General features: G+C 39.8%; 1 protein-coding gene across 5 annotated transcripts in view; it reads left to right on the plus strand.

The window, feature by feature from the left end:
* The window catches only part of FHIT (fragile histidine triad diadenosine triphosphatase), a 550,770-nt gene that overhangs the window by 429,922 nt on the left and 108,737 nt on the right, over positions 1-12,111 (plus strand). The window lies entirely within an intron of this gene.

Here is a 12,111-nt window from a genome sequence, read left to right on the forward strand (position 1 = left end):
AATTCACAGCCAATGCAGTGTGATGTCTCTGAGAAAAATGACTTAACAGGCTCTCAGTCCTGCCATTGTTCTGTCTTCTCAATGAATTACTTAAGTGTCATTTGTTAAACGAGTTAGGTCAATAAAGTCCTTTAGTTGTTTTTCAGAGCGTGAGCATTATTTCCAGATAATGTATATCTAATTCTCTTTACACTTTAGTCTATCTGCATTGGCTAGTGTGGGTTCTTATTAATTAGCCCTTCATAGCAGATTAGGCAGGAAAGATCATAATGAAGTAATAAGTAAAGGTTCAGAGAGACAAAATTCTCTAATTAGGAAGTATGGCTTAGTGGTGAGCAGTGTCTTCAAATGGATTGCCATCTGTTAAATTAAAGCTGATTTCCTTCATTTGCTTATATAATGTTTCTAAAGAAAGTGTCTCTTTTTTATTTATGGAAATTACATATTCCCTTTCATTATTTTCTTTTAATTGATTCAGCATTCCTGTAATTAGTAAGCAATGAAAACATACAGTGCAGGAGAAGAGCCGCAGTAATGGACAACATGACCCCATAGTAATTGCCATATGAACTGTGGAACATCATTCTGCTTTAAGATGTTCCTTTTGATATGTTTAGATTAAATGAATGTAAATTCAAATTCCTGTTACCAGGGGAATAAGCTGCATCGGGTTGGTCCTTTTTCGTGCTGGTTACAGCAAACTCTGGAGTAGGCATAGATATGTAGCCTTTAGCCTTTTAGTCTAAAAGATGAAGATTTTTCTCTTTTAAGTCCTTTCAAAACTTACTGATTTGGTTTGTAAATGAATGAAAGAATTAATCCTGGGTTATGTAAATAAGCACAGTGTATTGAGAGCCAGCACAGGCAAGAAAATTCTCATTAGAGAAGCTGATCTTTGTGTAATTTTCCCTGACAAGGACATCCTAGAAATCTTGGAGTTTTTTTGACACCTTTGGACTCCATGGCTTTGCAGGTTTGTTCCTCTGCACAGGAATTTTAATGAAAGAAAACATACCTAAAAACAAAAGTCCTTGAGCTGAAACTTTGTATTTTCCATCTCTCTCCGATTTCTCTTACAGAAGAGGCTGTTTGGTCCTGCAGTAAATTGCTGTGGAGGGAAGACAATTAGCACTTGGCATTTGATGGACTGCAAGTGATAGCTGTATAGACACACCCTTTGTTCCCAGGGAGGGAAAACCCTGATGTTATTGTCAGTGTCTGCAGTAATGAACTCAGAAGTTCGTATCTAGTGTTTGGTAGCTCCTGTTTGACGAATAACATCTGTGGTGGCACTAAACGAGTTAGGAATTATAGTTAAGTCAGAGATTGTATCTCCAAGTTCTGCACCTGTCAACTGCCATGTGGAGATATAAAGAAATCTGTTTTCCTCCCTTCCATCATATAGATAATTAGATGTACTATGAAGAGATATTTAGCTTCTGCTGCAGCATCTGGCAGTTGCCAGTCCCACAGCAAGAGGTTGGCCCTGATGGGTTACATGGCCAGTTTGGGAGGGTGGTGGTACTCCTTGTATGGAGGGTGTCGCAGGGTGATGCCTTTCAGGGAGCCGTGGTGAAGATGGGGTGTGCTGGATGCCTTGCAGAAAGAGGGATGGGAGATGAACTTAGTTAAACCTTACCTTGTGCTGTAAATTCCCCAAAGCCTCTTCCACCGCACTTTCTAGCGCTTCATGCGGGCTTTCCAGTGCAACCCAGATATGGTAATTTGTGCATTATGTATTGAGAAATGGATCAATTAAAAACATAGTAACAGAATTAATCAGATGTTCACTTTATTTATGAACATATGTTCCGTGTTATATTTCCACCAAGACATCTAATCAAACTAAGTCAGAAAAAGAGCAGTTCCTAACATGCTCCTTATATGTTCTCCCCTCTCTGGCTTTTAGTTAGAAACAAACTTGTTTCTAGTTTCTTTGAATTTCTTCATACTGTGCCACTTGTAAAGTTGTAACCGGCAAGGTGGGAGATGGACAGAGGGGTGCTACAGAAGACTCTGCAGAGCTCACAAACATCTGAGTCAAATGACTCAGAGAGTTTGATTTAAAACCTCAATATCTAGTCCCTGAAGATATCTCCAAGAGGATAAAGGAATCACTGAGCTGATCAAGTGCTACACTGCAATATAAAAATACTCTTCTTTTAAGGCATCTTACCACAACAGGGTCTTTAAATTGGAACGGTGAAGTTGGGCCTTTTTCAAACTATGGACAATGAATTAATTGCCATTTTGGGGAGTTTGTGTGTTAAGATTTGATGGGGGGAAATGCGGAGATCTGATATAGAACACTGGAAGCGTATGAAAAGGCAAATGAAAGGCCTTTCTACTGTCAGCAGAAAGAATGCATAAAAATATGAGTATAGTTAGTATCTTCTTTAACACTTTTTTTTCCTCAGTTTCAAACACACTTTGCCTTTAAAATAGGCAAGTGGACCATAGAGAGAGAAATACATTGTAATTTTCCTCTAATAGCCCCAAACTCTTCCTGAAAATGCAGCAGAAGCAACTGAGCAATTTTAGTGCCATATGGATTTTAAAAATCGCATATTAAGCTTTTTTTTGTTAATTAAAAACTGAATACCAAGGCTTAGGTTTACAGATGTCTCCCAACAAGGTGGTGTCTTGGGACAGGGTGCTGCTAATGCGCTAAATATTGGCCTTGGATATTGTTTTCTTTGAATGCTAACAAGGTGGTGAGGAATGTTATACAAGAGTACAAACAGATACAACAGGATTAGGTAAAACAGCGTTTCAGCATGTGTCCCAGGGAGCAGTCCTGGAGTGGTAGGGGTCCAGACAAGACGGTCAAAGAATTTAATTCTAGGTCTATTGCTTGAGCTTGCTATTTGAAGTCTATTGCATTTGTGTCAATTTAATGATGCTTAAGCTTAGCACCCCAAGCAAGAAGCACACTGAAAGTGCTTGCACATAGTCTCAGCAAAATTCAATTAGGCTCCTGTCTACAGTCCACAGCCCAACACATACTGCAAGGCAAAATCTCTGTTGGATTTGCATACACTCATCTCTGTAAAAATGATTTAGGTAAGGCATGGTTGAGGGCTGCAATGCTTAACTGATGCTCCTCATCTTTCTCCTGTAGGCCCAGAAGTATTCAAGGTGATAGAAGTCAGAGCTGCCTGTTTGCTCTGTCTCAAAAAGGAAGCTTTTTGATCAAAAGGAAAATTCTTACCATGACACATCACTTGTTCTGTTTGTCTTATACCTCTTAGAAATCACTTAACAGCGTGGTTAGTGGTATTGGGCTTGTGTGGCAGAGTTTTGGTAGTGGGGGTCTAAAGGGCTGGCTTCTGTGAGAAGCTGCCAGAAGCTTCCCACATGTCCAACAGAGCCAATGCCAGCTGGCTCCAAGGTGGACCCACTGCTGGCCAAGGCTGAGCCCATCAGCAATGATGGCAGTGCCTCTGGGATGTCATGGTTAAGTAGCGGAAAAAACCCTGTGCAATGACAATTGCAGATGAAGAGAAAAGTGAGAATATATGAGAGAGAGAACTCTGCAGACCCCAAGGTCAGTGAGGAAGGAGGGGAGGAGGTGCTCCAAGCTCCAGAGCAAAGATTCCCTTGCAGCCAGGGTCAGCCCACCACAATTTCAGGTGTTGTTTTTTCTGTGCAACTACATATGGTTTCATCTGCTGAGATTTGGCTGCTCTGCAGTTTCCTGCACTATGTAGTAGTGAGAGAGCTTGGTTGACAGCAGAGTATCAGGCTTTACACCACCAAATTTAGTGATAAATGTTAAAATGATACCTGACAAGTATGGCATCAAGCAGTACCAGTTCTGTGTTAGCTTTTTTCCTTTTTTCTTTTCCTTACACAACAGCTGAGTGGAAAGAGATGAGTGGTTTTGCTTATGTTGTGGCTTCTCCCAGGTGATGGCTCTGTTACCACCCAGCAAATGTGACAGAGAACTGGTGCAACAGATTGCTTGTTACCACACTCCTCAAGTGGTGCGGGCAGTGGGTTACTGTGTTTTTAGAATAAATGAGGATTAAAGCCACACTGTAGTTTTAGAGGGCAAAATCTAGGGTTAAATTCTGCTGCTAAAGGAAATGTGTGGTATTTCCTGCTAAGTTCCACTGTATAACAAGAATGAGGAATGAACATCTGTCATATGTAAAAGGAAATAATGCAGAGTTATCCTTTATGCACAAAATGAAGATATTCCATAATACAAGTTCAGTGCATGAAGACTAATGATATTTCATTTTCTGCCTATCAGAGCTTTCCGTATGCCTCACTCATGTAATTTTGCCTGTTTGAAAATGTTGGCAGGAATTATTTTCTGACTGAAAAGCACAAATACATCCGTTTGCTTTACTTAAAAAGCAAACCAGAATTATTAGCAGGCATTGCCTCTGCCACAGCAGAAGTCTTATCATCATGCTTGCAATTAAACAAATGTCTTATTTTAAAACAATGTGTTTCACAGTAGAAAAGGATGGGATGGGGAAGTGCAGTTGGTGATGGAGGTAGATCTCTCTCTGGAAAGGAAAAACTTTAACGCTGGGTGAAATCAGGAAGGTACAGTTGAGATAATGCAGGATTGCAAAGAGACAGGTAGGATGGCCAAAGGGGGAGGCTAAGGGAAGATCTTTAGAGGGCTTTGGGGATGTGTGTAAGTGGAGGAGATTTAATTTGCCATGGTTTTGAACAGTGTCCCAACCCAACAAGACAGCAGTGGTTGTGGTCTGGTGCAGAAGTGTATATACCTGTGTGTCCTCTGCAACAGCAGGTAGCAGCTGGTGTGCATGTGTAGGTTGCACATGGGAAGGAGCCACAGTTCCAACGCAGCTGTGAAGAAGAAATGTCAGGGAAAATGAAAGTTTTCCTAAAGACATACTAAGAGAAAGATCAAGAAATAGAAGGTGACCTGAGAGAAGGCTGACTTTTACTAGTGAAAGAAGGGCAAGATTTCAAGGAGAGCCACATAGTCTGAAGGAGATTTTATTAGGAAAAGATGGCTAGAAATGCAAGGGCTGTAAACTCTTCACATTATCATATTTATGTAACAATAAACTGTGTTTATGGCCAGAAGGGCTTGTTAGATACCCTGTTGCTCTGTAGGTTTGCTGAGATCTGATTTTTGCAGATAGCTAAACAGGAATGTGTCCGTGAACATTGCAGTTCTCCCATAGCATCTGAAAGGCTTTTTGTAGAGAAACTGTCATGGTGCATGTCAGAAACCCAACCACACCAGAATGTTTTTAGCTTTACATAAGAAAATACGCTTTTTATTTCTGCTAAACATAAAAGCAGGAAACCTAATGCCTGTGAGCAAAAGTAGGAGCAAAAAAGAGTGTAAATTATTTAAAAACAAAATCATAGCAAAAAACTTACTTGACAACAGAGCAATCAATTTGCTAACATCCAGAAATCATCCAGCCTTTCAGTCTTCTTCCTCTGGATGTTGCCTTGCAAAGAGTTTTGGGTTTGATGGGGATTTTTCATTATGTTTTTTAACATTTTCCCTTTGTTATAATAATACGTCAGAACTTTTCTATATGGGTATTTTTAATTTCAGTTTACCGATACTGAAATCTAAAATCAGAGTAAAATGACATGCTGGTTGCCTAACAAAGGGTATTCCTTGATATTTTTTCCAGAACACTGATATTTCCAAGGCAAATGTGAGAAGAGAGTTTTGTCTGAATAGTCAATTTACCATTTCATCTTGTCACTAAAAAGAACAGCAAAGAGTATATCTCCGGTCCTAAGTGCTGCCTCTTCACAGAGGACTTCACATCAACTGATTTTTAATGATAGAGTTAATCAATAACTTTTGCTGGTTTTGCTGAATTTGCAAATAGTTCACACTATTGAACAGATACCTACAATCCTCATGGGTTACACATGCACGCCAAGATAAAGTGTTTTTTGACCTCAATAACAGCATCTGTCTGCAAAGCCTTCGTGGTTCACCTGTGTTTGACTGGTTTTTTGCTGTATGGATTTTTAAGTTAATGTCATCTACTTGAGTCCATTTGAACCATTCATTTCACACGTGCTTTATCCAAATATCTCATTTCCGGTGATTTGCTGACTTTGTGGAAGTCTTTGTATTTAATTTTCATTCTAAGGTAGTTTAAGAAATTAAAGAGCTAAGATTTTTCTGTTGTTTCTCTTGTTCAGCAAAAAAAATGACAAACTATGTCTATCCTGTGTTGTGAAGCTGCTTTGTCGGTGCTGTGGGAATGAGGTGAAGTCTTCATTCCAAAATTCTCTAGACATTTTTCCATAGATTCATGTATCAGTTTAATATTGTGCATGTTTTCTCTCGTTTATGTGCAAAAGTGGAGAAAATGAAATAGCATCAGAAAACTGAAGCCCACATGAAAATGTTGGGCTTTATTGTTAGTGGATTTAAATTAGGTATTAGGAAGCAGTTCTTCCCTGTGAGGGTGCTGAGGCGCTGGCACAGGGTGCCCAGAGAAGCTGTGGCTGCCCCATCCCTGGCAGTGTTCAAGGCCAGGTTGGACACAGGGGCTTGGAGCAACCTGCTCTAGTGGAAGGTGTCCCTGCCCATGGCAGGGGGTTGGAACTGGATGAGCTTTAAGGTCCCTTCCAACCTGTCCTTGGGAAGCAGGAAGAAATAAGTGATGCTGAAGTGAACATCATGTTGCAGTGATGAAGTTGTGTGGGAACCCTCTTCATCTGTCCTGTGCTTTAATTGTACTGCAGAGCTCCCCAGTGAGGCAGGTAAATATATATATATTTTGTATATTTATATATATATAATTTTTATATATATAAAAATTATTCCATTTGCCAGAAAACAGAGACATCTTTGGAAAAATATAGTGCTATGATTTAAAAGAAGCATATGAAAATGTGGTAAGAAAAGTCTGATGGCTACCTAAAAGGTGGGGGAGTGAGGTGTCAATTAGACAGGACATTGCCAATTCACTTGCAGTTTGCCCAGGATCTTGGTGCCAACCTCTCTGCTCATACAGAACAGAAGTCTGGGATCTAGTTTGGGTTGACCAAAAGTCAGCATTTCAGGCTTTGCTGAGGGTTTCTTAAGTCTCTCTACCTTTTTAGCTGTAACTACTAGGTTTTACATCACTCACCTATTAGATGTTACTGTGCATATAAAACTCTGGGTAGAGAGCTGGTTAATGAATGAGTCTTTCTGCTTCTGTGGAAAGCTGGATGTGACAGATGTTTCACCTCCAGCCACATTGTGATCCCGGGGCTTCTCCCACTCCTTTCCAGTTGTTTTTTTCTCTCTTGTAGCTTATCAGTGCCATATGTAAGCTCTGGGGATGTGTAGCAACCTTTCACCTCTTCTGCCATGCTTTTTGGGGTGAATTAACATTGTTCTGCATGAACAGATGAGCCTAATGAGCCTGAGTCTTTCAGGAGTGGTGAAGGTGATCGAGCTGTTCTCCATGCTATGTTCTTTAATCACTGCAGACTTCTACATTCAATCCCCGTAAGCAGTGAATGCTCCTTATGCCACTAAGACAGGCATGAATAAATAGATGTATTTTTGGCCCTGCCCAGACAAACTTGCAGTGTAGTAACTGTGTGAGGAATCCCAAGAAATTTGATGTGCATCCAAGACATGTATGAAAGCTGGAGGAACTGGGCATCTTACAGGGTGAACCTGTGCTGCTGAGCTAAGCAGCATATATTCCATGCAACCCCTAAAACCTAGTAGCTTCTCCTCAAGTTTTCAGTGTAAAAGCACTTGAGATGTGATGGATTATATGACTACCATATGAGATCGTTCAGGGCAGTGTCTATGGAAGGGTGACTGAAGTCAAATCACTTTGTACTCCAGGGCCAGGCTGGGGAGTTTGGCTCTTTGCAGCCATCCCATTGACTAGATTTCTATTCTTGGACTTCACAGTGGCTCACTGCATGTCCTCGATGAGTCAGTGGTTAGCAGTGTGACTGTAGGCAAAGCATTTCACCTTGTTCTTTCCTCTCCCACCCTTTGTCTGCCTTGCCTGTTTAGGCTGTAAATAAAATGTTTCTTTAGGACAGCGACTTGTCTCGTAGGATGTATTTCTTCAGCAAGTACAAATAAGATCAAGGCCCCATGGCTGGGGTTTCTGTGTGCTCCCACAACATGAATAATAAATAATAGCAGAGGTAAACAGATTGTGTTAGTACCATTTATGTGTGGAGGTATTATTGAATGAGACAACAAAGGAATACAGTGGGAATGCTCCTGAGCACTGCAGTAGAAAATGAGGATTTCAAAATAACTTTTTCTGGTTTTAATTTATGGAGCAGATGTCTATTTGCAATTGATGCAAAGATGGCTCTTCACACTGCATTTGTGTGCTAACAGCAGTGCATTTAATATCATATATGGAAATTCTGTTGTTAGATTCTGTTTTAGCGAGGGTAAAAGAATAAAAAAGCTACTGGTTTTGAGTATAACACAAAAGGACTCCTCCATCCAGGAGAGTTTGACAGTAGTCGAAATTTAAACCTTTGAGTATTGTGAGTGCTGTCTGCCTCATTTCCCTCTGGGACTTCTGATCCCAGCCACACGCTCTTTAAAACTATGCATGGCTGGATGTTAATGTTTCTATGTACAGGCTTTGAAGTGATTGAACTCCCAACAGAACTTGGATTTTAATCATCACTTTGATCTGTGGCTGTGCTACAGAATCAGTTACAAATGTGTCTCGAATCTGTAAACCTAAAATTGTGCAGGACTACAATGTGTCACCTATTTCAGAAACAGTGCAAATGATGGTGTTTGTGAGTCAAAGTCAAATCCAAGGGGAAATGCATGGAAAGTTACTAGAGACTCTTAAATAATCTCTTACGTGTTTGTTCTGTACTGTTTCTTAAGCTAGAAATAAGAAAACTTTAAAGACGTTGTCAAATTTCCATGTGTTTACTTCCAAATTAAGAGGGAAGACCGAAGCTTCTCCTAGGACAGCTGTCAGAGCATTGATATTGTTGCATATATTTATTCTTATAAACCAAGAATTTTCTTCCCAAGTGTTTATCATCAGCCTATGTCCATTTGGCTGACTTCTGCAATCAGACTTCCAGCAGTAACTGCACGAGCTGAATTAGTTCCATACTGATTATGGCCTTAAAAAGCTGCCACAGAGTTCATTTGCGTCTCCACAGAAATAACTGCCAAAGACCCATTTGATGACTTCAAGGAAGTCAGTATTTTACTGTTTTCCTCCTCCGCTATGGCTGATGAGCCAAGTGAACATTTCATACCTGATCAACCGCAGAAGTAAAGAGTGAAGGATTATGTGCTCAGGGTATTGCTATCTAAAAAATAAAGCCAGAACTAGTACATATTTTCACCAAACTTTTCTTAGTTATAATAAGCATGGAATTACTTAGAACTACAGCAGGAAGAAATATTTAAAACAGACTTTTCAAATTAATTATTTCCTTGTAAAAATCATTTATTATTTGTTACTGAGCATATTTGTGTTGCAGACAAAAAGATCATTGTTGCATGAAGGAACTTTCATGTCTATAGTTGAAACAAGGTGGAAAGACATGAAGGACATGCTCAGCAATGTGGTCATGTTGTTTGGTTTTGGAGGTTCCTTGTGGCATAGAGCAGAAACCATTCTGGATGGTAGACAAGCATGCAGTTTACCATTTCTAAAGAAGTTTATTTCTTCCTTCACAAAGTTTGTAGTCAAAAGTCTCAAATGGATAGAGATGTTAACTTCTAACACTTCTGCAAACATTTTGGTGCATCACTGGGTTGGAACAAATAAATGAGGGAGGAGAACAGAAATAGGAGACTGGATACTCTTGTGTCTGCCTAACACACCTGACTGATACTTTAGAGAAGCTGAGTGACTGCTGTGTGAAATCAATAGTAGAGTCCCAAATGGTTTTGAATGAGACACTGGTTCACCACTTCTTTGCAAAATAGGAACTCTGATGTGATATCTCTGTGTTCTTGTGCTTTTTTGTCTGAATCAAGCTGTTTTTTGAGGAGAGAAATAAGATAGTTGGGCAGCCCGAACATCCATGGTGTAAGCATAGACCTCTACTGTGAAGAGAAGTCCTTTCTGCCTTGCTTAAAACTAAACCCTGAAGTTAAAAGAGAAAGGAACAACTGGCCTCAGTGTACTCTGAAGAACACCAGAGTAAATCCTGACTAATTCTGTTGCTTTAGAGGGTTTGTTCTGGATTTTCACTGCTGTGTGCACAAGAGGCAAGACCAAATTTTGGGCCAGTCACTTAGGACTTCAGTTGAAATACCAGCCACAGCAAAAAGGACAGAATGAATATTTCAGGGGGCGTCAAATAATCTTCCCTATTTTATAATACGTATTACAGTTCTTGTGTCTTCATCTTAGTAGGTTTGGCGTTCATTTAGTTACAGTTTTCGTGTTTAATTTTGCCAAATCCCAGTTTAAGGTTAGCCATATCATCCTTGTTGCCCAAGGGAGGAGAAGACAATTTTGGGCATATTCACTCATTTGATTTTGAAGAGAATGTAGCATTGCTGTTCTTTAGCTCAGTCTCCTTACTCCAGAAAAGGGGAGAAACAGCAATAAAGTATCATGTTATGACAGAATATTTAACTCTGGGAGTTGCTTTGTCTCAGTTGTGACATTATGTGTCACTATCTGCCTTATAATCTTCATTTCTTTACTCGGTGTAGTAATTACTGATTTATTTTTTTCTCAATCTTCATCATGAAGTGACTTCAAGATGAATGTTTCACTCTCCATTGTAATACTAGAAAAAGTAATAAGAAACCCGATCATTATTAAAATTTCCGTTAGCATCTTCAAATACAAGTTGCTTCATTATTAAATAAATTATTAATATCTTTATATTAATATTGCAGCAGCATTTGAAATCACTGTATATTCTGTACAGAGACAGCCTCAATTCTTTTGAACACTTCACTCCTATATTGGGAAGTACTTTGATGAAAAAAGTAACTATATTTAGTGTTAAAATTGAGCTTAAAGAGACAAAGGAAGCATTGTTACCTTGCTTTATGGAGGGACACTTGGAGAGAAGTGACATGCTGAAATTTAAAGATTGAGCCTGAGGCAGAACTGGAAATAAATTTGGTACTCAAAAGTCCTTGTCCAGTGCCATACACTGCACGTCTTGTCATCCTTTCCAGATTCACTGCCTCTTTCACTTTGAAAAACCAATTAGAGAGGACCAAAAGAAGTCACTAAGATGTGTCAGGTTTACTTCTGCAGTACAGCCTGCTCTTCAAGTGTCTCCCGGTGACTGTGAGAGCCTCCTAGCTTAGGACACTGGATTACTGTAGGAGCGGGAATAGCTCTTGATACCTACCCCTTCTCATCATGTCAAAAAGACTCTTGCTGCCCTCAGTTAGACCCTGGTGCATCTGTGCCATTGCGACCAGAGAGCAGGATGTCCTGGGATAGTGGTGGTGTAGCTCCAAGCCGTGCTTACTTTTCATCTCTACAAATTGGAGACCTGCAGCAGGCAGCACCACCAAGTGCAGGATTTGATATGTGCTGCGACTCCTATTGCAAACACAGCCAAATGATCTTGGCTGTTATTAGTACTTGCATAATTCTGCTCTTTTCCACAGGCCCATAGGGAAGACCATAAGGCTCATCTCTGGAAGGTGAAGGGTTCACCATTCCCATTAGCGAGTAAAAAAGAACAAGAGTACAACTTTGGCTACGTTGTCTCAAATGTTTTTCAGCAAAATATTATACCTAACGGGAAACTGTTGGTAAAAATAATAATTCAGAAGGCCTTTATCTTCCATAATTTCATTTTATTGTATTTGTAGACTTAAGAATAGATTCTGGCTGCAAAGAATTGAAAAGCATTGCCCTAAACTTCAGATAGTGAGCTCAAGGAGCCTTTCAAAGAAAACAAACACACATGCACACAAAAAGCAATATAGTTTAAAGGTTAGGATTTCTTCTCAATTTCAAGGTTTCTTTGTGTCTTTGCCCTAGAAAGATTGTGTTCCCTAGCTGGCAATGTTTACTCCCCACATATTCTACCCCTGTGAAAGTCATCTGGCCTCCTCCAGTTGAGCTGGCCTTTCACAGATTTAGGTCTGATGGACTTGGTAAGCAAACCCTGTTGAACATGAAAGAGAGAAAAGGCTCC

This window comes from Strigops habroptila, chromosome 11 (assembly GCF_004027225.2).
Source record: "Strigops habroptila isolate Jane chromosome 11, bStrHab1.2.pri, whole genome shotgun sequence".
Lineage (NCBI taxonomy): Eukaryota > Metazoa > Chordata > Aves > Psittaciformes > Psittacidae > Strigops > Strigops habroptila.